The 22,319-nt window shown below is 39.0% G+C and overlaps 1 protein-coding gene and 1 long non-coding RNA gene across 19 annotated transcripts in view; one reads left to right on the top strand and one right to left on the bottom strand.

Moving 5' to 3' along the window:
* LOC143032368 (uncharacterized) overlaps nt 1-22,319 on the top strand; it is an 867,199-nt gene that overhangs the window by 794,318 nt on the left and 50,562 nt on the right. The gene's annotated exons all lie outside the window — the stretch shown is intronic.
* Nucleotides 1,767-22,319, bottom strand: part of LOC143032370 (uncharacterized) — a 134,980-nt gene continuing 114,427 nt past the window's right edge. The window contains exons 2-4 of the long non-coding RNA XR_012967106.1: nt 19,020-19,155; nt 18,863-18,901; nt 1,767-2,518 (exon numbers count right to left, since the gene is read on the bottom strand). This is a non-coding gene — a long non-coding RNA (uncharacterized LOC143032370). The remainder of the gene's footprint in view (nt 2,519-18,862; nt 18,902-19,019; nt 19,156-22,319) is intronic.

The raw sequence follows: 22,319 nt of genomic DNA, 5'->3' as shown, positions 1-22,319 counted from the left end.
GTTGGATAGAATGAGAAATGAGGTGGTGAGGAGGAGAGCAGTGATTGAAAGGGAGTTGTTGTTGTTGTTGTTGTGGATCGGTGCCACCTGCGTAGAGCAGATGGCCAGGGGTGGTTGCCGCTGTTTGGCCCCCAACTCTTGGGGTTCGGGGGTGGTCCCACGACATAGACGCTGCAGCTCCAGGACCTTGAAAGGGAGTTGGCAGATAAGGCTGATAAAAGACCACTGGGATTGTTTGGATACATGGAAAGAATGAAAAAAGATTAGCAAAAGAGGCATGAGAAGCAGAGGTGGATGGAGTGAACTTAAGGGGACAACCAAGGATGAGATGGATGGATAGGGTGAAAGGGGCTTTGAGCAAAGGGGGAATGTCTACTGAGCAAAGAAGAGAAAAGGCAAATGATAATAGGTGAATGGATGGTTGTATATGGATGATACAGCCCGAAGCAATTTTTCCCCATCTCTATTTTCAGCATGTGGAGATGGGGAGGGGGGGTCACCATGTAAGTGAAGCAGCCCTGCTATAGATGTGCTGTATTTTGCAGCATTGTTTCTAATTAGGGCAGTAAGCAGGAGACAGGGATGAGCCTTCACCTTTGAGGAGCTAAGATATGAGGGAAACAAAAGTGGTGATTGAGAGTGGAATGGGTAAAAGTGGGTGCATGCTTTTGACTTGGCTACCTCCCTTGTAAGGAGGAAAAAGCCTTTGGTATATAGACAGATGGTCTTTTAACACACAACAGTTTCTGTAACATATATATGATTTAGAAAATAATGTTCTTGGAAATGAAATAGTAAGATCCAGAACTGGCAGATATATGAAAATTTTTAAGCTTGACTGTAAAGACCTGGTTGGTAATATACTAAGCTCTAGAAAATGCATCTATAATGAAACTGACAGACTTTATGAAAGAGTATTTTTCCTTTTTTTTAATGTGTTGAAAAATATTGCTAACACCACATGTGAAATTGACACAATAACCAGAGGAACTTCCATTAATAGCTGATGGTCACAAAATAAATAAACAAAATGAAAAATAAATGAATAAAAATTAATACATTCATGGAAGCTCACAAATTATAATGAAGTAAACAGTCCTTAGAAAAATTAGTCCTGTGAATGTACAAGTGTTGAGTCCCAGTAGTAGAGTGTCACAGGAGTTGCTTGATCAGATCCATTTATCATGGTAAATATTAAACACAGTATTAAGTTACACCAGTACTCTTAAGTTATTAGTTGAGTTTTCTAATCAATTATGGTAAGGTAGATGATATGATATCTGTATGCAATAGAGTAAGTTAGTATGTCAAAATTAACTTTTTTTTTTTTTTCATTGTATTTCTTATGGTTCCCACATTGATTATTTCTATAAAATGTTGATCAGCTTATAGAATATGAAACCCTTATCCTACCCAGTTATTCAAAGGTAATTTTTTAGTTATCCATTTAGATTTTATTCAGTATATCTAAGTATTTCAAGTCTAACCATAAGATTTTCCATGCAAGGAAGGAACAAGTTTGGCTGCCACTCATTGCACAGCTTCCACACTGTCAATGATTTCGAAGATACAAACTAATTAATTTATATAGAATAAGAAAATTTAAAGTACTAGAATTAAGTGGAATCACTCTTCCTTAAAATGAGATAGAGCTTAGCATCTCTAATAGAAAGTTATATATTGTTATATCATCTCCTGACAAATATATTATCAGTATCTAAAATAATATATCCAACCTTGAAAAAAAGAAAAGGTAAATAGATAAGATTTCAGCTTCTTTAATGAACATCATTAGCATGCAATTGTTCTATGAATTAATATTCTTAATTTTTCATTAATCTAGTGAAATTATAGACCTGTAGGGGTCATTCCATTTGTATGCAGCTTCTATTAATAAGGATCATCTGCTTGGGTAAAAATATATAGGTATATGAACAACATTTAGTTGTATCAACAACAGTAGTATCAAATGTCAGCATCCACTGGCCACAATAGATTCATATGATATTTTTGTGTGAAATGCTTACATGTTCTCTCATGTTGCTTCTGGTACAAGAACTTATAATGAATAGATCTGTGAATGACAAAGCATGGTGAGAGCTGTGTATGTACTAGGAGAATGGCTTGCTATTTTCATATGTATGTGACATTTTCCTCATTTGATTTGCTCCATGTTCAGATGATCTTATCATAATTTTTGTTCACTGTTTTACTGTACAGTTGCATGCTAGCCTTTCATTTCATAGAAAACATTTTCCTTCATTTCTGTTAATGTGCAGATGGTCTTCAGAATGTTATATAGCAGTAATAGAGTTGATGGAACCAGTGACAAGTACCTGCAAGTGGTGGTCTTTCAAGATGGATAGCAGAGTGAATCATCTTCCTGCTGCCAGTTTATAAGAATTGTCAATCTCTGAATTGACTAAAATGTTTCTATCAACTTCACTTGTATATCCTCCATATTTTCATGTAAGGGCAGCTGACAACCAGCAACTCCTCCCCTCCTGTTACTTTCAGCCTGTGACAAAGAAATGGTTTCATGCTAATACCATACATCACAAACAGTAGTCCAAAGATTATTTCCAGAGAGATCTATGAAAGAACCGAAGAACCATTGCCAGCCAATGTGGGGGCTGTGGGTTTCTACTCACAGAAACTCAAGGCAACAATTATTATTATAAAGTTGAAAAAGTTAAATAAAGTTATTGGATGGAACCCTAACAAAAGCTAACAGCAGTTGTTTTAAGATAAGAATTACAGTGCTGGACCTGCCAGTGGTTGCACTGCAGAACTAGAGATGGAAGGAGGGTGGATGAAAGCCAGATGAACTGCCAGTGATCTTCAATCAACCTAAGACCCATACCAGAACTCAAACCAGCACAACCTCTCAAACCTCCATAAGGAGGTGCGCTCTAAGGAAATTATACCTAGTCTATGGATCAGGCCCAATAATCAATTCTATTTACCCTTCCACTTATAATTGTCTCCTCCTTTATTCCTATTTTGCACATAAGGAGATTAGTACCCCAGCACTTAACCTGTGACACCTCCTCCAATAAGCCAGAGACAGAAACCAATCTAGCCCCATATACATGTCCTACATGTACAGAACCAATAAACTATACACATGTACATCAAATCACTTCACATGCACTACACTTTTCAACACGAACCAGTACATAAAGAATTGGAACTACAACCATCACACAACAACACATACCCAGAAGAGGCTAGAAGACTGTATCGCAGATAACTGTTCAGGGTGCAATACTTCACCCTATACTGTACAACATATTGTGGAAGACTGTATTGTACACAATAACTCAAGCCTACAATACAACATACACTATAAGGGATTTGTGGGAAAACTCCATTCCAACTATGGCATTTCTTAGGGAGACAGGACTACTCAGCCAGACAGTCTAGGGAGTGACAACAACATGTACCCAGAAATGTACTCTAAACATGCTACAAATAAACATTAACAATCACAAACAAGCACACAACTGCTTCACTTCCTACACGAACATAATTCTAACATAGTTTTAATCGAGGAAATAAAATTGACAACACAATCTACACTACCCATATTCAGTGTTTACACAGTTGTAAGAGACAACACAATATAAATGTGAACTCATAAGTTAATACTGATATACAATAGCATATCCTTTTCCAACAAAAAATTAAACCAAACATAAGCTCAAAGACACCACAACAGATATTATCTCAGTCTGTACACATATAAAGAAAATAACATATCACAAATATTATACCACCCACTATATCAACCCCCTGCTGCATCTCTCAATTCCAACTACTTAACTCGCTAACTACTGGTAGGTGATCTGAATGTATATCACCCAATCTGGTTTAACACACAAACAAGACACAAAATACTAGAACACAACTCAACCTATATATAATAAACTCTGGCAACAACTTCACTAGATAACCCTTTCAATATGACCACTAGGCAACATCCCCTGACATAATGTGTTTACCCTCCTTACAAACACAATGTCGAAAACTATTAACGATCTTCCTTTAGGTGAGGAGCCTATGCCAAGAGGCACGTCGCTGCGGCCAAAGCTGTCACCTTTGCATTATGTGCTTAGACCATTGGGGCAAATAACAGTCACTGCTGGGAATTGAAGAAGAGTGTAGGATTTGAACCCACAACTAAGTGAATACAAGACCAGCACATTTCCAATTATGTCATCAGACAGGAGCTGGGAGTGAACAATATTCTAGATTCTATTCAAAGGCCTCAATCACGATGGTTCAGCCATATGAAAAGGAAGGACATAGATAGGTAGCCTAGGGAGTTCTATGAATGGAGACCTGAAGGACTAAGAGGATGGGAAGACCAAGAAATAGATGGAGGGATAGTATGAAATCTGCTGTAGAGGCAAGAGGAGGAAATCTGGAGGCAATTCATAAACAGAATATGTATTTACCTAGTTGTATTTTACAGGAAGGGGAGCTATGCTCGTGGTGTCCCGTCTTTATATCTCATTTTATCTAAACTATTCTTAAATTCATGTATTGTTTTTGCACACACTACTTTCTCATCTAACTTGTTCCAAATGTCTATTACTCTGTGAGGAAAACTATTCTTTTTCAGATCTCTTCTATAGCTGTCTTTCTTGATTTTCTTTCCGTGTCCTCTTGTATTTCTTTCATCCCATTTTATTAGATCCTCTCTATCAATAATTTCTATGCCTTTCATGATTCTGTAAATAGTTATCAAATCTCATCTCTCTCTTCTTTGCTCTAGTGTCTGTAGCTCAAGTTTTGCTAGTCTCTCTTCATATGATAGTTTTGAGTGTTGGTGCCAATTTTGTAATTGCTCTTTGTATTCTTTCAAGTTTTGTTATACATTTTTTTTGTATTTGGTGACCACATCGTTGCTGCATATTCCAATCTTGGTCTTATCAAAGTGATTAATATTTTCTTCATCATTTCTTCATCCAGGTATGTAAATGCCACATTGATTGCAAGACCAAGGATGATAGAGAAGCTTCATTTGGCAAGATACCTGACAAATACTTGGCATTTAATCCAGAAGATGCTAAGAAAATAAGAAAGATATCTTGGACCTATTCTGGAGACCAAGTGTCAGCCCCTCAAGACTGCACCTCTTGATAGAGATAAAGGTGTTGACAGGTTTTGAAGATGGACAGCTCCATTGTCCATCTTACAAGAACACCACATACAGATACCTATCATTGGTCCCTTCTATCCTTAGAGAAGTAGATGAAATATCAGTGACCAAGCAGAAGGCAATTACAAACAAGAAATAGTCATCCTAAAGAAAAAATACAAAATAAACTGAAGACAAACATAACCTAACAGAACAACAAAAATAATAACTACAGCAATTGAACAAAAACATCTCTAAATTAATCAATAATAGGCAGAAAGAAAACTGTGAAAAACATACATTTGATTGAAAATCAGGTAACAACAAATGGTGGCATACAGTCAAAACAACAAACACTCAGAATTAGGTTCCTCCCACCCATGAAACAGTGGGAGCAACCTAAAGAAAAATGCCATTACCAAAACAGCAGTATGACATCAGCAAACCCTTCTCTAAAACAAGTTTCAAACTCACAATACAAGAAAATAGGAAAATAATAAAAGAGATATGAAAAATAGAAACCATACATGCCACCCCACCTTTCAGCAACAAAGATGTAGAAAGTGGAATAAAGAATTTTGAAAAGTTCCACATGGAGGGCCCAGACAATATCTTGAAAACTCGCCTAAAATACTTTGGCCTAACTGCAGTAAAAAATTTAACCAATATCATCAACCACTCCTGCTTTCATGGTAAAATTCTAATTACCCAGAAAAGAGTTTACATACATACATATACCAAGGCTTTTTCCCCCTTACAAGGGAGGTAGCCAAAAAGGAAACGGCATAAAATCATTCCCACCCATTCCATCCCTGAATACACTCCACACCCCTCCACCCTCCCTCTTATCTTAGCATCTCCTGGATGACGGGTCATCCCTGCACCTTATCCACTGCCCTGGGTCAGAAGCAGTGTCGCCAGACACAGCACATCCACAGCAAGGCCGCTTCATTAAATCGGCGGATCCCCCTCTCCGTTCCCCTATGCATAAAAGGAGAAGATGGGGAGAAATCCCTTCGGGCTGCATCAAATTTTGCTCACACATACTACCTCACCCCCCATCCCCCCGCCTATTCCACCTCATGCATCACATCATCCATATACAACCATTCTCCATTCACCCCTGTCTTCTGTCCTCTCCCGTCCTTCCTCAACAGACATTCCCCTCTTCCCCAAAGCCCCCTTCACCCCATCCATCCACCTCATCCTAGGACGTCCCCTCATGTTCACTCCCTCCACATCTGCCTTCCATACCTCTTTTACTAGTCTTTCTTCACTCATTCTTTCCACGTGTCCAAACCATCCTAATACTCTTTCATCAACCCTATCTTCCAACTCCCTTTCCACCCCTGTTCTCCTCACCTCCTCATTTCTCACTCTATCTAGCCTAGTAACCCCCATCATACTTCTCGGACACCTCATCTCAAACACATTCAAACTCCTTCTCTCTTCCTCTCTTATGTTCCATGTTTCTGCCCCATACAGTGCTGTTGGCACAATCACTCCTTCATACAGTCTCCTCTTAGCATCCATTCCCAAATGTCTATTCCTCATTACACTCTTCAATCCACCAAGGCATTTACTCGCTTCTCTCAATCTACATTCTATCTCCACCTTCACTCCACCTTTTCCTGCCACATTTGCACCCAAGTATCTAAAACTATCCACTTCCTCCAGTTGCTCTCCCTTAATGCTCACTTCCAGTCTACTGCCACTTTCACCCCTTGTACATCTCATCACCTTACTTTTACCCACATTTATCATTAGCTTTCTTCTATCACATACTCTCCCAAACTCTGTCACCAACTTCCTCAGTCCCTCCTCCGATCCTGCCACAAGCGCAGTGTCGTCAGCAAACAACAGCTGGCTCACCTCCCACTTTTCTCCATTTTCTTTAACCATCTCCAATCCCTGACCCACTACCCTTGCATTTACTTCTCGCACTACCCCATCTATGTATAAGTTGAACACCCAGGGCGACATAACGCATCCTTGACGAAGTCCCACCTTTACCTCGAACCACTCACTCTCTCCATTTCTAATCTTGACACAAGCTCTACTACTCTCATAAAAACTCTTGACAGTTCCTAGAAGCTTTCCTCCTATCCCATATATCTGCATAACCTCCCACAGTGCCTTTCTGTCTACCCTATCGTATGCCTTTTCCAGATCCATTAAAGCCCAAAAAACATCATTCCCCTTTCCTATAGCTTTCTCACATATTTGTCTTACCACAAAGATCTGATCTACACAACCTCTACCCGTCCTAAATCCACACTGTTCCTCACCAATTACTCCCTCTGTTCCTCTCCTAATCCTCTCAATCAAGATCCTCCCATACGCCTTCCCAACTACACTTAACAAGCTAATCCCTCTGAAACTACTACATTCACACTTGTCCCCTTTTCCCTTGTAAAGTGGAACTATACAGGCACTCCTCCAGTCCTCCGGCACTCTACCCTCTCTCCAGCAAACATTAAATAACCTCACTAGCCAGTCCACCATCACTGTACCTCCTTTTTTTAGACATTCTGCATGGCATCCATCCAGACCAGGTGCCTTACCTGCTTTCATCATCTTAACAACTGTCTTCACTTCATCCTTCCTTATTTCTCCTCCGTTTTCCTCACTCATCACTCTCATTTTCTTAGCATTTCCCAATGCAACTATCTTTCCCTCCCTATCCTCCTTCACATTTAGCAACTCCCTAAAATATTCTGCCCATCTTCCCCTTACTGCCCTCTCTTCCATTATCATCTCTCCATCTGCACCTTTTACATTTTCTTCTCTACTTGATTCGCCTCCTCTTCCTCTCTTAATTTCTTTCCAAAACATCTTTTTATTACTTTCAAAATTTTCTGTCATACTCTTACCCCACTTCACATCTGCTCTCCTCTTTGCCTCCTTTACCTTTTGCTTTACTTCTCTTTTCTTTTCTTTGTACCTCTCATATGACTCCCTCGTCCTATTTTGTAACCAATCTGTGAAAGCTCGCTTCTTCTCTTCTACAACCTTCTTTGTTTCCTCATCCCACTATTCACTACCCTTCCTTCTATTTCCTCCTGTCCTTCTTGTTCCACACACCAGCCTTGCACACTTTGTGACTCCCTCCTTGAACCATCCCCATTCCTACTCCACACCTAGCTCTACTCTATCCTTCACTCCCTCCCACTCCTCCTTCAGCTTCTTGTACTCCTTCTCCTTTTCCTTTTCATTTAAAGAGTTGACTCTAAGCACCTCCCTACCTTTTGTCCCTTTCCTCTTTCTCCATCTATCCTCCACTCTCAACTTACGTTCCACCAAAAAATGATCTGATATTACCCCACCCTCTCCCCTTAGCAGATGTACATCCTTAACTCTTCCTATCATAGTCCTATTTACCACTACATAATCTATCAACGCTCTATCTACCACCCTTCCCTCCACCACCCTCTCCCATGTGTACTTATGCTTGACTTTCTTCCAAAACACTGTATTTGCTATCATCAACCTCTTCAGCATGGGCCAAAATCTCGCGGGCAGCATTAGCTGCCAGATGTACGATGTGTCGTAATAATACTCGCATCATAAAATATAGTCACCGCTTATATCGGTCGTTCTCTCTTTCACCCGTGAATTTTGATAACCATAGAAAATGTGATGAAGACAGTTTAGAGAGTCATTACGCAGGGGCAACTACAATAAATATAATCAAGACGCCGATATGGCAGCCTCACGTATCCACTTGCTCCTCATGCCGCCTACGTATGCGGCACCGTATGGAAGGGGTTAAAATCTAACAAACCAACTGAAAACCCTGGATCATACAAACCCATTTCACTACTATCCACTACATCCAAGCTGATGGAAAGATTAGTTGCAAGAAGAAATACAACAAAACTACCCACCTCCCCTAACCACCATGAATTCAAAGAGGTCCACTCCATCAGCACATTGCTCACAAACATCACTCAACAACTTATGGAAGGATTCATCAAGAAAGCTCCCTAAGAAAGAACAGTTATGGTAGCTATTGACTTAAATATGGTATGTGACAAAATTCCCAGGCACATATTGTCAAAAAATATCATGGAAACAAATATTCAAAACAATGACAAGACATGGCTAACTTCTTACCGTAGAGACAGTGCAGAGTAATCCAAAACAACAAACTTTCTGGGACAAAAAGACTGTACAATAGAGTCACCCAAGAAGCAATTCTCTTATCCATGTTATGCAGAGTAAGCCAAAATAACCAACTTTGTAAGACAAAAGAACTGTACAATAGAGTCACCCAAGAAGCAATTCTCTCATCCATGTTATTCATTCTCTTTACAATTTTCCAACTGTAGATCCAAAACTTAACACCAATGCACCCACTTATGCAGATGACCAGACAATCATGACTACATAATAGTATTTAAGCCCAAGCCTACCTAGATAAACTAGAGCACTGGATACAAAATAATAAAATGGAGTCACCACCTCAGAAATCATTAGTAACATTGCTTACTCCAGACAACCATGCAAAAGAAAAAAAGGAAATTTACAGTGAAATTAAATGTCCAAACCCTTCCATTGGAAAAATAACTTAAAATTCTAAGCCTCACTTCTGGCCACACATCAAAGATCTGACAGTGAAATTTGCCAAGAAAATAAATATACCAAAATCCATGACAAGCATGAGTTTCAGACAGCAGAAAGTAATTAATCAATGTCTTTGAATATTTCATAAGAACCCTCCCCCCCCTGGACTACACTTCCACAGTATTATTCCCAACAAAAAGCAAAACATAGACACTTTACAAAGTGTACACAATAAAGCATTGAGAGTTTTAACAGGATATGTCAAAACCACCACAGTGGGACACCTGCACACACAAACCAAAATACTCCCCAAAGAATATCATACAAAAATGAAAAGTATGTAGTTCTATACTAGAGCCCACAACCCCACTCACCCATCTCATATCACACAGTTATTACCAAATGAAAAAACAGCATACTTCTCAAACACATACAATAACTTAACACCTATACCACACTACATCCACAAAAATACATAATGAAACTGAATATCAAGAGATGTTAAAGAATACAACTCTTTTCCTAAAGAAAAATATTGGACAAAGTAGTAACTACCTTTGCCCAACAGGAAAAAGTGACCATGTTACAATTGAATTTCAGCTGGAGGATGAGGAAACAGAGCCAAGGAATGAATCACACAGGCAAGGGAGACTCAATTTTAAGAAAGCAGATTACTTAGGATTGAGAGAATTCTTTGAAGAAACAAACTGAGAAGAATTCATGAATACCACAGGAATAAGGAGGAAATCGGAAATCTTTCATGACATGTACCTGAACCTAGAGATGGTGTTAAAGTACCTCACAGTCAACTTATGTGGAAATTGGAGCTTGTTGGTGTACTGAGAGGCAAACTATTAAAATGGATTGAAGACTTTTTGAAGGAAAGATACATGAGGACAATAGTAAAGGACAAGATGTCAATCTGGAGAGTAGTAATGAGCAGAGTTTCACAAGGTTCAAAGCTTGCATCAATAATGTTTCTTGTCTATGTTAATGACAGCATCATGGAAGGAATAACAAGCTATGCCAGTATGTTTGCATATGATGCAAAAATCATGAGAAGAGTGAGAAATGAGGAGAGTAGAATATTGCAAACACATCTGTATACTACTTTTGCATGGAGCCAATAATGGGAAATGAAGCTCAATATAAAAAAAATGCAAAGTACTGGAAATGTGTAATAGCTGCAAAAGGCCATCCTTAAACTACTCCTTGGGAAGTGAATACATTACATGGGCAAACGAGGAGAAAGAGTTGGGAGTGTTGATAAAAGATAACCTGTCACCTGACAGACATATCAGCAGGATTGTGAAAGAGACATATAGTCTACTGCATTCCATTATATGAATGAAGAGATGATGAAGAAACTCATCAAAACCCCGATGCATCCATGACTGGAACATGCATCAGTAGTGTGATACCCACACAGAGCAAAGGATAAAAACAAAATTGAGAGAATACAAAGGGCAGCAATCAGACTGGTCCCCAGCCTGGCAGATAAACCATATAAGGAAAAACAAAATACTGGGTCTACCAACTTTGACAGATCAAAACGAAAGATGTGACATAATTACAGTGTTCAGGTCACTAAAGGGGATAGACTGCATTGATAAAAAAGATATGATCAAAAGCTGGAAGGGCCTTAAGAGGTCATGGAAGTAAACTAAGAAAGACCACATGTCAACAGGGTGTCAAGAGATACAGTTTTCCATATAGATGTATAAATATGTGGAATAGCTTAGAAGGTGAAATAGGCCAAGCTCAAACAATACATGAGTTCAAATCTAAATATGATAATTGAAATTTGAGTTAGAAAATTAGAGAATAAGAGACAGGACCCAATGAGTGTTGCTCCTTTCCTGTATATTACATTTAGGTAAATACAATTAGATATAATGCAAGAACGGGATGGATGGGCTGATTGTGCTTTCCTAGACTTACAAAAAGCCTTTGACAAAATACCACACAAAAAATTATAAAAAAAAAAAAAGGATAATATATGAGGGATACAAGGCAGCTTACTAAACTAGATGGAGGACGTCCTGCATGGTAGAAAGATGAGAGTAGTACTCAGAAAAATATTCAGGTTGGAAGGTGATTAGTGGAGTCCCACAAGGATCTGTATTGGCTCCAATAATGTTCACTATTTATGTGAATGACATGGATGACGATGTGGAATGTTACATGAGCTTCTTTGCAGACAATGCTAAATTGTTGAGGAAAATGAAAACCAAAACAGACTACATATCACTACAAAGAGACCTGAACAAGGTTTGGAAATGGAGTCAGAAGTGGGACGTTGACATTAAGAAATGTAGCATAATGGAGTTCAGTAAAACTAAAAAAAAAAAAGAATATCAGGACAATATACAATTGGAACTAAGGTAAAGAAAGTGGGATTTGATAAAAACGTGGGAGTAATTATCTCAAATGACTTATCCTCTCAAAATGGAGACAGAAGTGGGACATGGACTTCAACATTAAGAAATAGAGCATATTGGAGTTCAGTAAAAGTAAAAAAAGAATATCAAGACAATATACAATTGGAACTAAGGAGGTAAAGAAAGTGGGATTTGAAAAAAGACCTGGGAGTAATTATCTCAAATGACTTGTCCTCTGATAAACAAATAAACAAAATTGTTGGAAAATCCTATAACTTCCTAATATCAATAAAAGTAAAGTAAAGCAAAAGGGAAGTAAAGAGAAGTAAAGAGAAGTAAAGCAAAAGGTAAAGGAGGCAAAGAGGAGAGCAGATGTGAAATGGGGTAGGAGTATGACAGAAAATTTTGAAAGTAATAAAAAGATGTTTTGGAAAGAAATTAAGAGAGGAAGAGGAGGCGAATCAAGTAGGGAAGAAAAGGTAAAAGGTACAGATGGAGAGTTGATAATGGAAGAGATGGCAGTGAGGGGAAGATGGGCAGAATATTTTAGGGAGTTGCTGAATGTGAAGGAGGATAGGGAAGGAAAGATAGCTGCAGTGGGAAATGCGAAGAAAATGAGAGCGATGAGTGAGGAGAATGGAGGAGAAATAAGGAAGGATGAGGTGAAGGCAGTTGTAAAGATGATGAAAGCAGGTAAGGCACCTGGTCTGGATGGATGTCATGCAGAATGTCTGAAAAAGGGAGGTTCAGTGATGGTGGACTGGTTGGTGAGATTATTTAATGTTTGCTGGAGAGAGGGTAGAGTACCGGAGGACTGGAGTAGTGCCTGTATAGTTCCTCTTTACAAGGGAAAAGGGGACAAGTGTGAATGTAGTAATTTCAGAGGGATTAGCCTGTTGAGTGTAGTAGGGAAGGCTTATGGGAGAATCTTAATTGAGAGGATTAGGAGAGGAACAGAAGGAGTAATTGGTGAGGAACAGTGTGGATTTAGGACGGGTAGAGGTTGTGTAGATCAGATCTTTGTGGTAAGACAGATATGTGAGAAAGCTATAGGAAAGGGGAAGGATGTTTTTTGGGCTTTTATGGATCTGGAAAAGGCTTATGATAGGGTAGACAGAAAGGCACTGTGGGAGGTTATGCAGATTTATGGGATAGGAGGAAAGCTTTTGGGAGCTGTCAAGAGTTTTTATGTGAGTAGTAGAGCATGTGTTAGGATTGGAAATGGAGAGAGTGAGTGGTTTGAAGTAAAGGTGGGACTTCGTCAAGGATGCGTTATGTCGCCCTGGCTGTTCAACTTATACATGGATGGGGTGGTGCGAGAGGTGAATGCTAGGGTAGTGAGTCAGGGATTGGAGATGGTTAAAGAAAATGGAGAAAAGTGGGAGGTGAGCCAGCTGTTGTTTGCGGACGACACTGCGCTTGTGGCAGGGTCAGAGGAAGGATTGAGGAAGCTGGTGGCAGAGTTTGGGAGAGTATGTGATAGAAGAAAGCTAAAGATAAATGTGGGTAAAAGTAAGGTGATGAGATGTACAAGGGGTGAAAGTGGCAGTAGACTGGAAGTGAACATTAAGGGAGAGCGACTGGAGGAAGTGGATAGTTTTAGATACTTGGGTGCAAGTGTAGCAGGAAAAGGTGGAGTGAAGGTGGAGGTAGAATGTAGATTGAGAGAAGCGAGTAAATGCCTTGGTGGTTTAAAGAGTGTAATGAGAAATAGACATTTGGGAATGGATGCGAAGAGGAGACTGTATGAAGGAGTGATTGTGCCAACAGCACTGTATGGGGCAGAAACGTGGAACATAAGAGAAGAAGAGAGAAGGAGTTTGAATGTGTTTGAGATGAGGTGTCTGAGAAGTATGGTGGGGGTTACTAGGCTAGATAGAGTGAGAAATGAGGAGGTGAGGAGGAGAACAGGGGTGAAAAAAGGATTTGGGAGAGAGGGTTGATGAAAGAATATTAGGATGGTTTGGACACATGGAAAGAATGAGTGAAGAAAGACTAGTAAAAGAGGTATGGAAGGCAGATGTGGAGGGAGTGAACATGAGGGGACGTCCTAGGATGAGGTGGATGGATGGGGTGAAGGGGGCTTTGGGGAAGAGGGGAATGTCTGTTGAGGAAGGAAGGGAGAGGACGGAAGACAGAGGTGAGTGGAGAATGGTTGTATATGGATGATGTTGTGACTGCATGAGGAGGAATAGGCGGGGGGGTGGGGTAGTATGTGTGAGTAAATTTTGACGCAGCCCGAAGGGATTTCTCCCCGTCCTCTCCTTATATGCAAAGGGGGACGGAGAGGGGGGGTCGCCGATTAAATGAAGCGGCCTTGCTGTGGATGTACTGTGTCTTGCGACACTGCTTCTGACCCAGGGCGGTGGGCAGGGTGTAGGGATGACCCGTCATCCAGGAGGTGCTCAGATGAGAGGAAGGGTGGGAGGGGTGTGGAGTGTATTTAGGGATGAAATGGGTGGGAGTGTTTTTTATGCCTTTCCTTTTGTGGCTACCTCCCTTGGAAGGGGGAAAAAGCCTTGGTATATGTATGTATGTATATACCTATTTGGATGAAGAAATTATAAAAAAAATATTAGTCCCATTAATAAGGCCTAGACTGGAGTATGCTGTGACATTTTGGTCACCCAGTACCAAAAAGAATGTAAAGAAAATTGAAAGAATCCAGAGAGCAACCACGAAAATGGCTCCAGGACTGGCTGAACTGAAGTTACTGACTTTGGAACAAAGAAGAGAGAGAGAGGCAACCTACTGACCATCTATAGAATCATGACAGGCATGGAAATACCTGATAGAGAGGATTTACTAAATTGGGACAAAAGAAACACAAGAGGACATGGAAAGAAACTCAAAAAGGATAATTATAAAAGAGATATGAAGAAAAACAGTTTTCCACACAGAGTGGTGGACACTTGGAACAAGCTGGATGAAATAATAGTGTGTGCAAAAACCATACACGAATTTAAGACCAAACTAGACACTGTGAGATACAAAGGTGGGACAACACGAGTGTAGTTCCCCTTCCCATGAGATACAACTAGGTAAATACACACACACCCAGATCACTAAACTAGCTCTTGAAGACAGACCCTCAAATTCAGTATTTCACCATCACGTAGACATCAGCCTCACAAAAATATTCCTCTCAAAACAAGTAAGAATGACATTGGCATTCTTATGTTCAGGACACCATCCAACTTCAAAAATGTATCACCACAGAATATGCCAGGCCACAAAATCAGAGGAAGCCCTAAAGCAGTTTGTGAAGAAGTTAGGAAAGGTATGTGAGAGGAGGAAGTTGAAAGGAAATGTGGGTAAGAGCAAGGTGATTAGATGTAGAAGGGTTGACAGCAGCAGTAAATTGGAATTAAATCTTAAAGGAAAGAGATTAGAGGAAGCGGATAGTTTTAAGTATTTAGGATCACATATAGCAAAGAATGGAGGTGGAGTGAGGGAAGCAAGTAAATGTCTTTGGGGAATGAAAAATGTCAAAAATAAGTATCTGGAGGCACAATGAGAAGATTATATGAAGGGGTGATTATGCCTATGATGGGATACTGTATAGGGCAGAGACTTTGAATTTGAGGGAGGCAGAAAGGAGAAATTTAAATGTGTTTGAGATGGAGTGTTTGAGAAGTATGGTGGAGGTTACAAGAATAGGTAGATTGAGAAATGAGGAGAGGAGGAGACTGAGGTGGAAAGCTGGCAGATAGGGCTGATGAAAGACTACCGTATTTTCCGGCGTATAGTGCGCGACTTTTTTCCGTTGGAAGGGCCTAAAAATGGGGGGTGCGCGTTATCCGGCGGTGCGCATTATCTACGGCCTACGATAAAAATTCTGCGGCTGTGTGTGTAATTTTTTTCACAACAACGTGACGATGTTGGCCGTCACAAAGTCAGGAGGCACACTTCTCCGTGACGTTCCGTGAGAACAAGAAGAACAGCCATGGTGACATGAAAGAATACACCAGCATGGGCTACCGTATAATATATGGTATAGGTAGGTAGGTATCTATCGAATCTTATTTTTCATGTTTAAATAGGCCTAAACACCATGAAACATGATCATTATTCATGATATTTACCCATGTTCACAGCATCTTAGTTTGAATTTTTATGTTGGCTTTGTTGCTTCACTTTAGGTATGGTACAAATTCTGTTGCGGCCGTTCTTAAACTTGTGTCAAACACCTGACTACAACACCCTCTTTCGGGAGTTATATTAACTAAACGTCACCTCGATGAGAGTGTCCTGTTTCACCACTGTCATTGCAGGTTCAAAGCTAAAACGAACCAGTCTGTAGTTTGTTTCAGTATTAAATAAAAAAAAAATGGTAAAGACGAAATATTTCCTCAAGATATAAAATGAACATTTTCTGTAAAAATCCCGAAATTTTTCTGTATATTTTACTTTCAATATTTTTTTAGGTCATATTTCCAAAAAACTATTTAAGCTACAAAGTAATAAGGGACCAACGCACAACATGTCATATACCAGTACATGTACAACCACTCCTCGTTTAACGACGACAATTGGGACCAGCGTCGCCGTCGTTAACCGAATTGGTCGTTAAGCGAAAGTGAATACATATACGTACATGTAATGTATGTACAATGTCCAGCAATACATGTACAGTATCTTTATTTTCGTTTATTTTCCCTCTTTTATACAGTACATTAAAGCTTTATTTACTGTTTATTTACCATGGTTAGGTTCCTGAAATTACCATATATGACCAAATCCGCGTATGCTGACATTCCATATTAAATACCGGGGTATTTTTTTAGTTTCGACCATGGGCGCAATATAGCAATAGAAAACTAATTATTAATTTTGTATATTAAAATGTATCAACGTAATATGCAATTTTGTGGGCGGAAATGGAAGTAAAGAACAAGCATAGTAGCAGTAGCATAGTAGTCAGTAGCATAGGATCGGGACGCCATCTTTTCGTCTGTCAATTGACGGCCTCGGTACTTCCGACTACCTCGCCAGGTATATTTTCTTGAAGGAATGGTATGGTGCAGAGATACATGCATTCCTTCAAGCTGCAATAACTTTGTATTCCCCGCAAGCTGAGAGAGTGGTTGAAAAGCCCGCCAATGTCTCTCACGATGACGACAACGAGGACGAGCCGGATGACATTTAATTTGCAGGTGATGATTTATTAAACACAGGTTAGGTTAGTTTAGTTTAGGTTAGACGAATTTATCATCCTTTCATTTCTTCGACATCGGCATCTATCATAACAAACATGCTGTACCATTCGTCCGACATGACTTCGTTACTTACGAAATCTGTTTTCGCACTTTTTTTTTATTTCCGCTCACAAAATTGTATATTGCGTTGATGCATTATAATTTACAAAATTAATAATTAATTTTCTATTGCTATATTGTGCTCATGGTTGAAACTAAAAATTTACCAATACCAGTATATACTGTACCCCAGGTAGTTTGTGCAGCTTGCAGGATGGTAATGTAGACCTAAGCTTCAGAACAGCTAATATCCACCGTACAAGTTCATTTATAACATCATACAAATTTGCCTCAGCCAACTTAATTATCGTACACGACGTCGTAACTTCGGGAGATTTACGTTAAACGAATATTGGTCTGTCATAAAGCCCGTCATAACTCCGTGTCGTCGCTAACCGAGTAGGTCGTTAAACGAGGAGTGGTTGTAGTTCCGACTTTTTCTTAGTTGTGTCCTGATTGATGCCTAAACTGACACTTAATTTAGTGACAAATCAACAGATTTTCCAGCGGTGGCTCTAGCCAATGAAAAATACTTCTCCATGTAACCTCGTTCACATGATATAAATACCGAGATAAAACTGCGTTATAGACAAATGCGCTCGGGCATGCGCATTATACGTCGGTGCGCGCTATCTGTGTACTGAGATAACGAAGTGCATGGGTGCGCATTATAACCCGATGCGCATTATAAGCCGGAAAATACGGTACTGGGATTGTTTGGGCACATGGAAAGAATGAGTGAGAAAAGACTAGCAAAAAGAGTGTGAAAGGCAGAGATGGATGGAGTGAACTTAAGGGGAAGACCAAGAATGAAATGGATAGATGGGATGAAGGGGGGCTTGAGTAAAAGGGGAATATCTGTTGAGCTGGGAAGGGAAAAGGTAAGAGGAAGGTGTAAGTGAAGAATGGTTGTGAATGGATGCAACTTGAAGTGATTTTTCCTTGTTTTCTCTATTTTCACATGAAGGATGAGGAGGGAGGGTTGCCATGTAAACGAAGCAGTGGGGTCTTGCTGTGGATGTGTTGTCTTGTTATATTGCTTCTGACTCAAACATTTAACAGCAGACAGGGATGACCCTTCATCCTTGAGGAGCTATGATAACAGAGAAACAATTGGGTGACAGATTGGAGTGGGATGTGTTGGGGATGAGTGCATGCCTTGGCTGGCTACATCCTTTATAAGGGGGTAGAAGTCTCTAGTATATAGATAGACAAAATCAAACTGCCTTAGATGCAAACACCACACAGAAGACACTGAACACTACATTTCAGAATGTGCCACACTAACCATACCTAGACAACAACACTTTTTCTTCCCTGAGTGACCTATAGGCCTGTCTGGTGGCTGTTGCCAGTTACCTGAGAGCTGTGGGTCTCTTGCAAGAGAGACCTTGTGCCATGGATTGGTTGATCAAATTTTCGCTGACTGGAAACTTGCAGCCCCAAAGTAACTAGCAGCAGTTATCAGGCTTTCCTATAGATCTCTCTGAAAAGAAATATTGGACTGTTACCTGTATTGTACTTGTGCAGCTCTGCTTCTGTATGATCAACTGAAAAGAGTAAGGGAGGGAACCATTACCAAATGTTGTCTCCCTTTGTGATAAAGTGGAGGAAAGATGGTCAAAACTGATAGATATCTTGGACCTGGTCCAGAGACCTAGTACCTACCCCTAAAAACTGCACCTCCAGATGGAGATGAGGGTGTCAATGGGATATGAGGATGAATGCCAGGAGAGGGTTTTTTCCAGCAATCATCTCCTAGAACCATTATTCACAGGTATCCATTGATGGTCCCACCATATACCTAATAAGACAAACAGAAATGTATGAGGAATCAAACAAACAAGATAAGCATATAAAAATATTGCACAAATAAATCTGAAGACCAATACAAGAGAGGGTAAATGAGGAACCATAGATAAAAAAACAAACAAATAGATGTGATGCGTTATCAAGAAAAAGAAAATTAATAGAAGTAATTAATTTGCCAACCACACGAGGCAGTAGTTTGTAGTTTGAAAGATCACTTGAAAATAGATTTAAAAAATCACAAAGCAAATCACCAAGATAAGCCCTGTAATAAGAATGATCTGTTCATTAGCAAAATCCATATCATCTAAAAAATACCATTCCATAAGCACATAAACAAATATTTAAGACTGGTCGTTGAAGAGGCATCAACTTGGACTGTTATAATGAATGAAAGTTTCTAGTTTTTCACCAAGAAGTGATTTTGTTGAGGAGGGAGATGTGAATGATATTATTAGGTTAATGATATAGATGTAGAGATGAAGAAAGTGTTCAAAATATTGTAATCACTGGTTGTGAGAAAAGCTTTAGAGCCCAAAAAGATTACAAACTTGATTCTTATTGAATGCAGGGGGCAGATGGTGAAAAATTCAATCTAATTGTGTGTTCATTAAAAGAAGTAGTACCACAGGAAGAGTGATAAATATAAGAATGAAGTAGACTGCAAGAGACCATAAGGCCTATACTAGGCAGTTCCATGTAAATAACATGGTACCATTTCATAAAGGAGGAAGTAAGAAAATGCTATTGAATTACAGATCAGGGTCTCTGACCAACACAATGATAGAATTGTGTGAGAGAATTATGAAAGATCAGTGAGTACCTAGAGGAGATGAATATTTTGACTGACAATTCAGATTTACATCAGAGTATATATTTTGAATCTATTAAGGTCTTACTTGAGAGTAGTTGATGTACTGCAAGAGAAAGATGGCTGAGTGGATTGTATCTATATCTAGAAGGCCTTCAACATGGTACCTCACAATTAATAATGGTCAAACCTCAATTTGATAGATTAATTGGAAGGAAAGCCCTGTCCATTATTGCCAGTTGCCCATGATATAAAGAAGATTTCATAAAAGGCAAAAATTTGATCATCAAAGACATATTGCTAAAATCCTGTTGTACTGAACAGGCAATAAGCAGTGCATCACATTACTTTCTGATGTTTGATTACATCATACTAATTACAGTTTATGTGAGCACAAGTATATGGATGAAATTAAGGTGAAATAAAACATAAAATCTTTAGAAAATACATTGCAGTACTGTTCTAATTAATAATAGAGACATTACAGTACAGAACAGTTATATATGTACAAGCTGCAAGAATTCATAGAGAAGGTGCAGCAAGTGAAAGAGCCACTGAGGAGGGGCCATTGCTGAAATAGTATATTGAATTGAGCTTCTATCATACAAACCACCAAATGTCTCTGTATTCTGTAGCTCTCAGTAGAATTCTTACCATGTGTTAGCTATCATCAAGTGGCTTCCTCTATGAAAAGGTGGTAGTTAAATGGACGAGATACCCTGCAATGATGGATATGTCTGCCCATCTGATGAATCCATTATATCTAAGTGTCCACTGTATTGGGGCCTTTTTATAATGCAGTTAATCTTTTCTTATATCTTTTCATTTTCCTCTACCATCAGTCATTTTCCTAGCTCCACAATCAGTACCTCCCTAGCCTCCTTTACATTCAACAACTCCCTGAAATACTTAATCCATCTTCTCCTTACCGCCTCCACTTCCATTAGTATCTATCCATTTGCACCTTTCACCTTTTCCTCTCTGCCTGACTCATCCCCCTCATTCTCCCAACTTCCTTCCAGTTGTGTGTATATATATATATATATATATATATATATATATATATATATATATATATATATATATCCTTTTAAATATTTGTCAGAATCCTACCCCATTTTACATCTGCTCTACTCTTTACCTCCTTTATCTTACACTATGCTTCTCCTCTCTTATATGGTTTTCAAGTCCAACTTTACAACCAATCCACATTTGCTCTCTTTTTTATTCTACCATCTTCACCTCATCATTCCACCAATCACAGTCTTTCCTTCTATTCTCTCCCATCCTCCTGTTCCCACATACCTTCTGTCCACACCTTGTCACTTCCATTCCTCTTCTACTCACATATCTACTCCATCCCTCATCACCTCCCACACTTCTCTCAGCTACTCCTGGCATTCCTTCTCCTTTTCCTTCTCATTTAAATTGTTTACTCAAAGTATCTCTCTACCTTCTGCCCTTTCCCTCTCTCCATATATCCTGCACTCCCAATATCCTTTCTACCAAAAAATTATTTGACACTCTCTCCCCTAAGAATATGGATATCCAGAACTTTTCTTGTCCTTTCTTTGGATATCACTATATAGTCCATTAATGCCTTTCCAACCACTACCCATTCATTTGTATACTTATGCTTAATAACTCTTCTTAAACTTTGTGCTATCATCAACTTCCTTTCTAAACACGTGTCCAGTATCATCTCTCCACTTTAATTCTTACCTGGCATTCTAAAATTCTATGCTACTCCATCTACTGGTTCCCTCCCATTCCCATTCACTCTTCTCAATAGCAGGTCTGTATGCACTTACAAAGAATAGCTTCCCACACAGTTCTGGATGTCTGGAATAACTTAGATAAAGAAACTGTGTGTGCAAATAATATTCAAGATTTTAATTAAAAACTTGATGATTAAAAATACAAAGACAGGTCACCATGAGCATAGCTCCCTTCCTGTATAATACAACTAGGTAAATGCACCTCCCATCCTAGTTTCACCTTCGCCACATTAACCTTGAAGATCAGATCATCAGTAATATTGTGTGTTTTAGTTTCCAATTCTTTGGTGTAAGCAACATTACTGATATATACATATATATTATATATATATACATATATTATATATATATATATATTATATATATATACATAAATGTATATATATATATAATGTATATATGTATATATATAATATAAATGTATGTATATATATGTATATACAGACGCTCTTCTACTTACGTTCATTCGTATTACCTTTTTTCGATTTTACGTTTGAACTCACTGCAAAAAAAAAAATAATTTTTTTTTATTACTTTAGCGCACTCTCCATAGTTCAAACTATACTTACG

Source organism: Oratosquilla oratoria, chromosome 13 (genome assembly GCF_046742065.1).
Source record: "Oratosquilla oratoria isolate Oo_2021 chromosome 13, ASM4674206v1, whole genome shotgun sequence".
Taxonomy (NCBI): Eukaryota; Metazoa; Arthropoda; class Malacostraca; order Stomatopoda; family Squillidae; genus Oratosquilla; species Oratosquilla oratoria.
The sequence above is the reverse complement of the archived record's forward strand: the minus strand, read 5'-3'. Positions and strand labels throughout refer to the sequence as shown.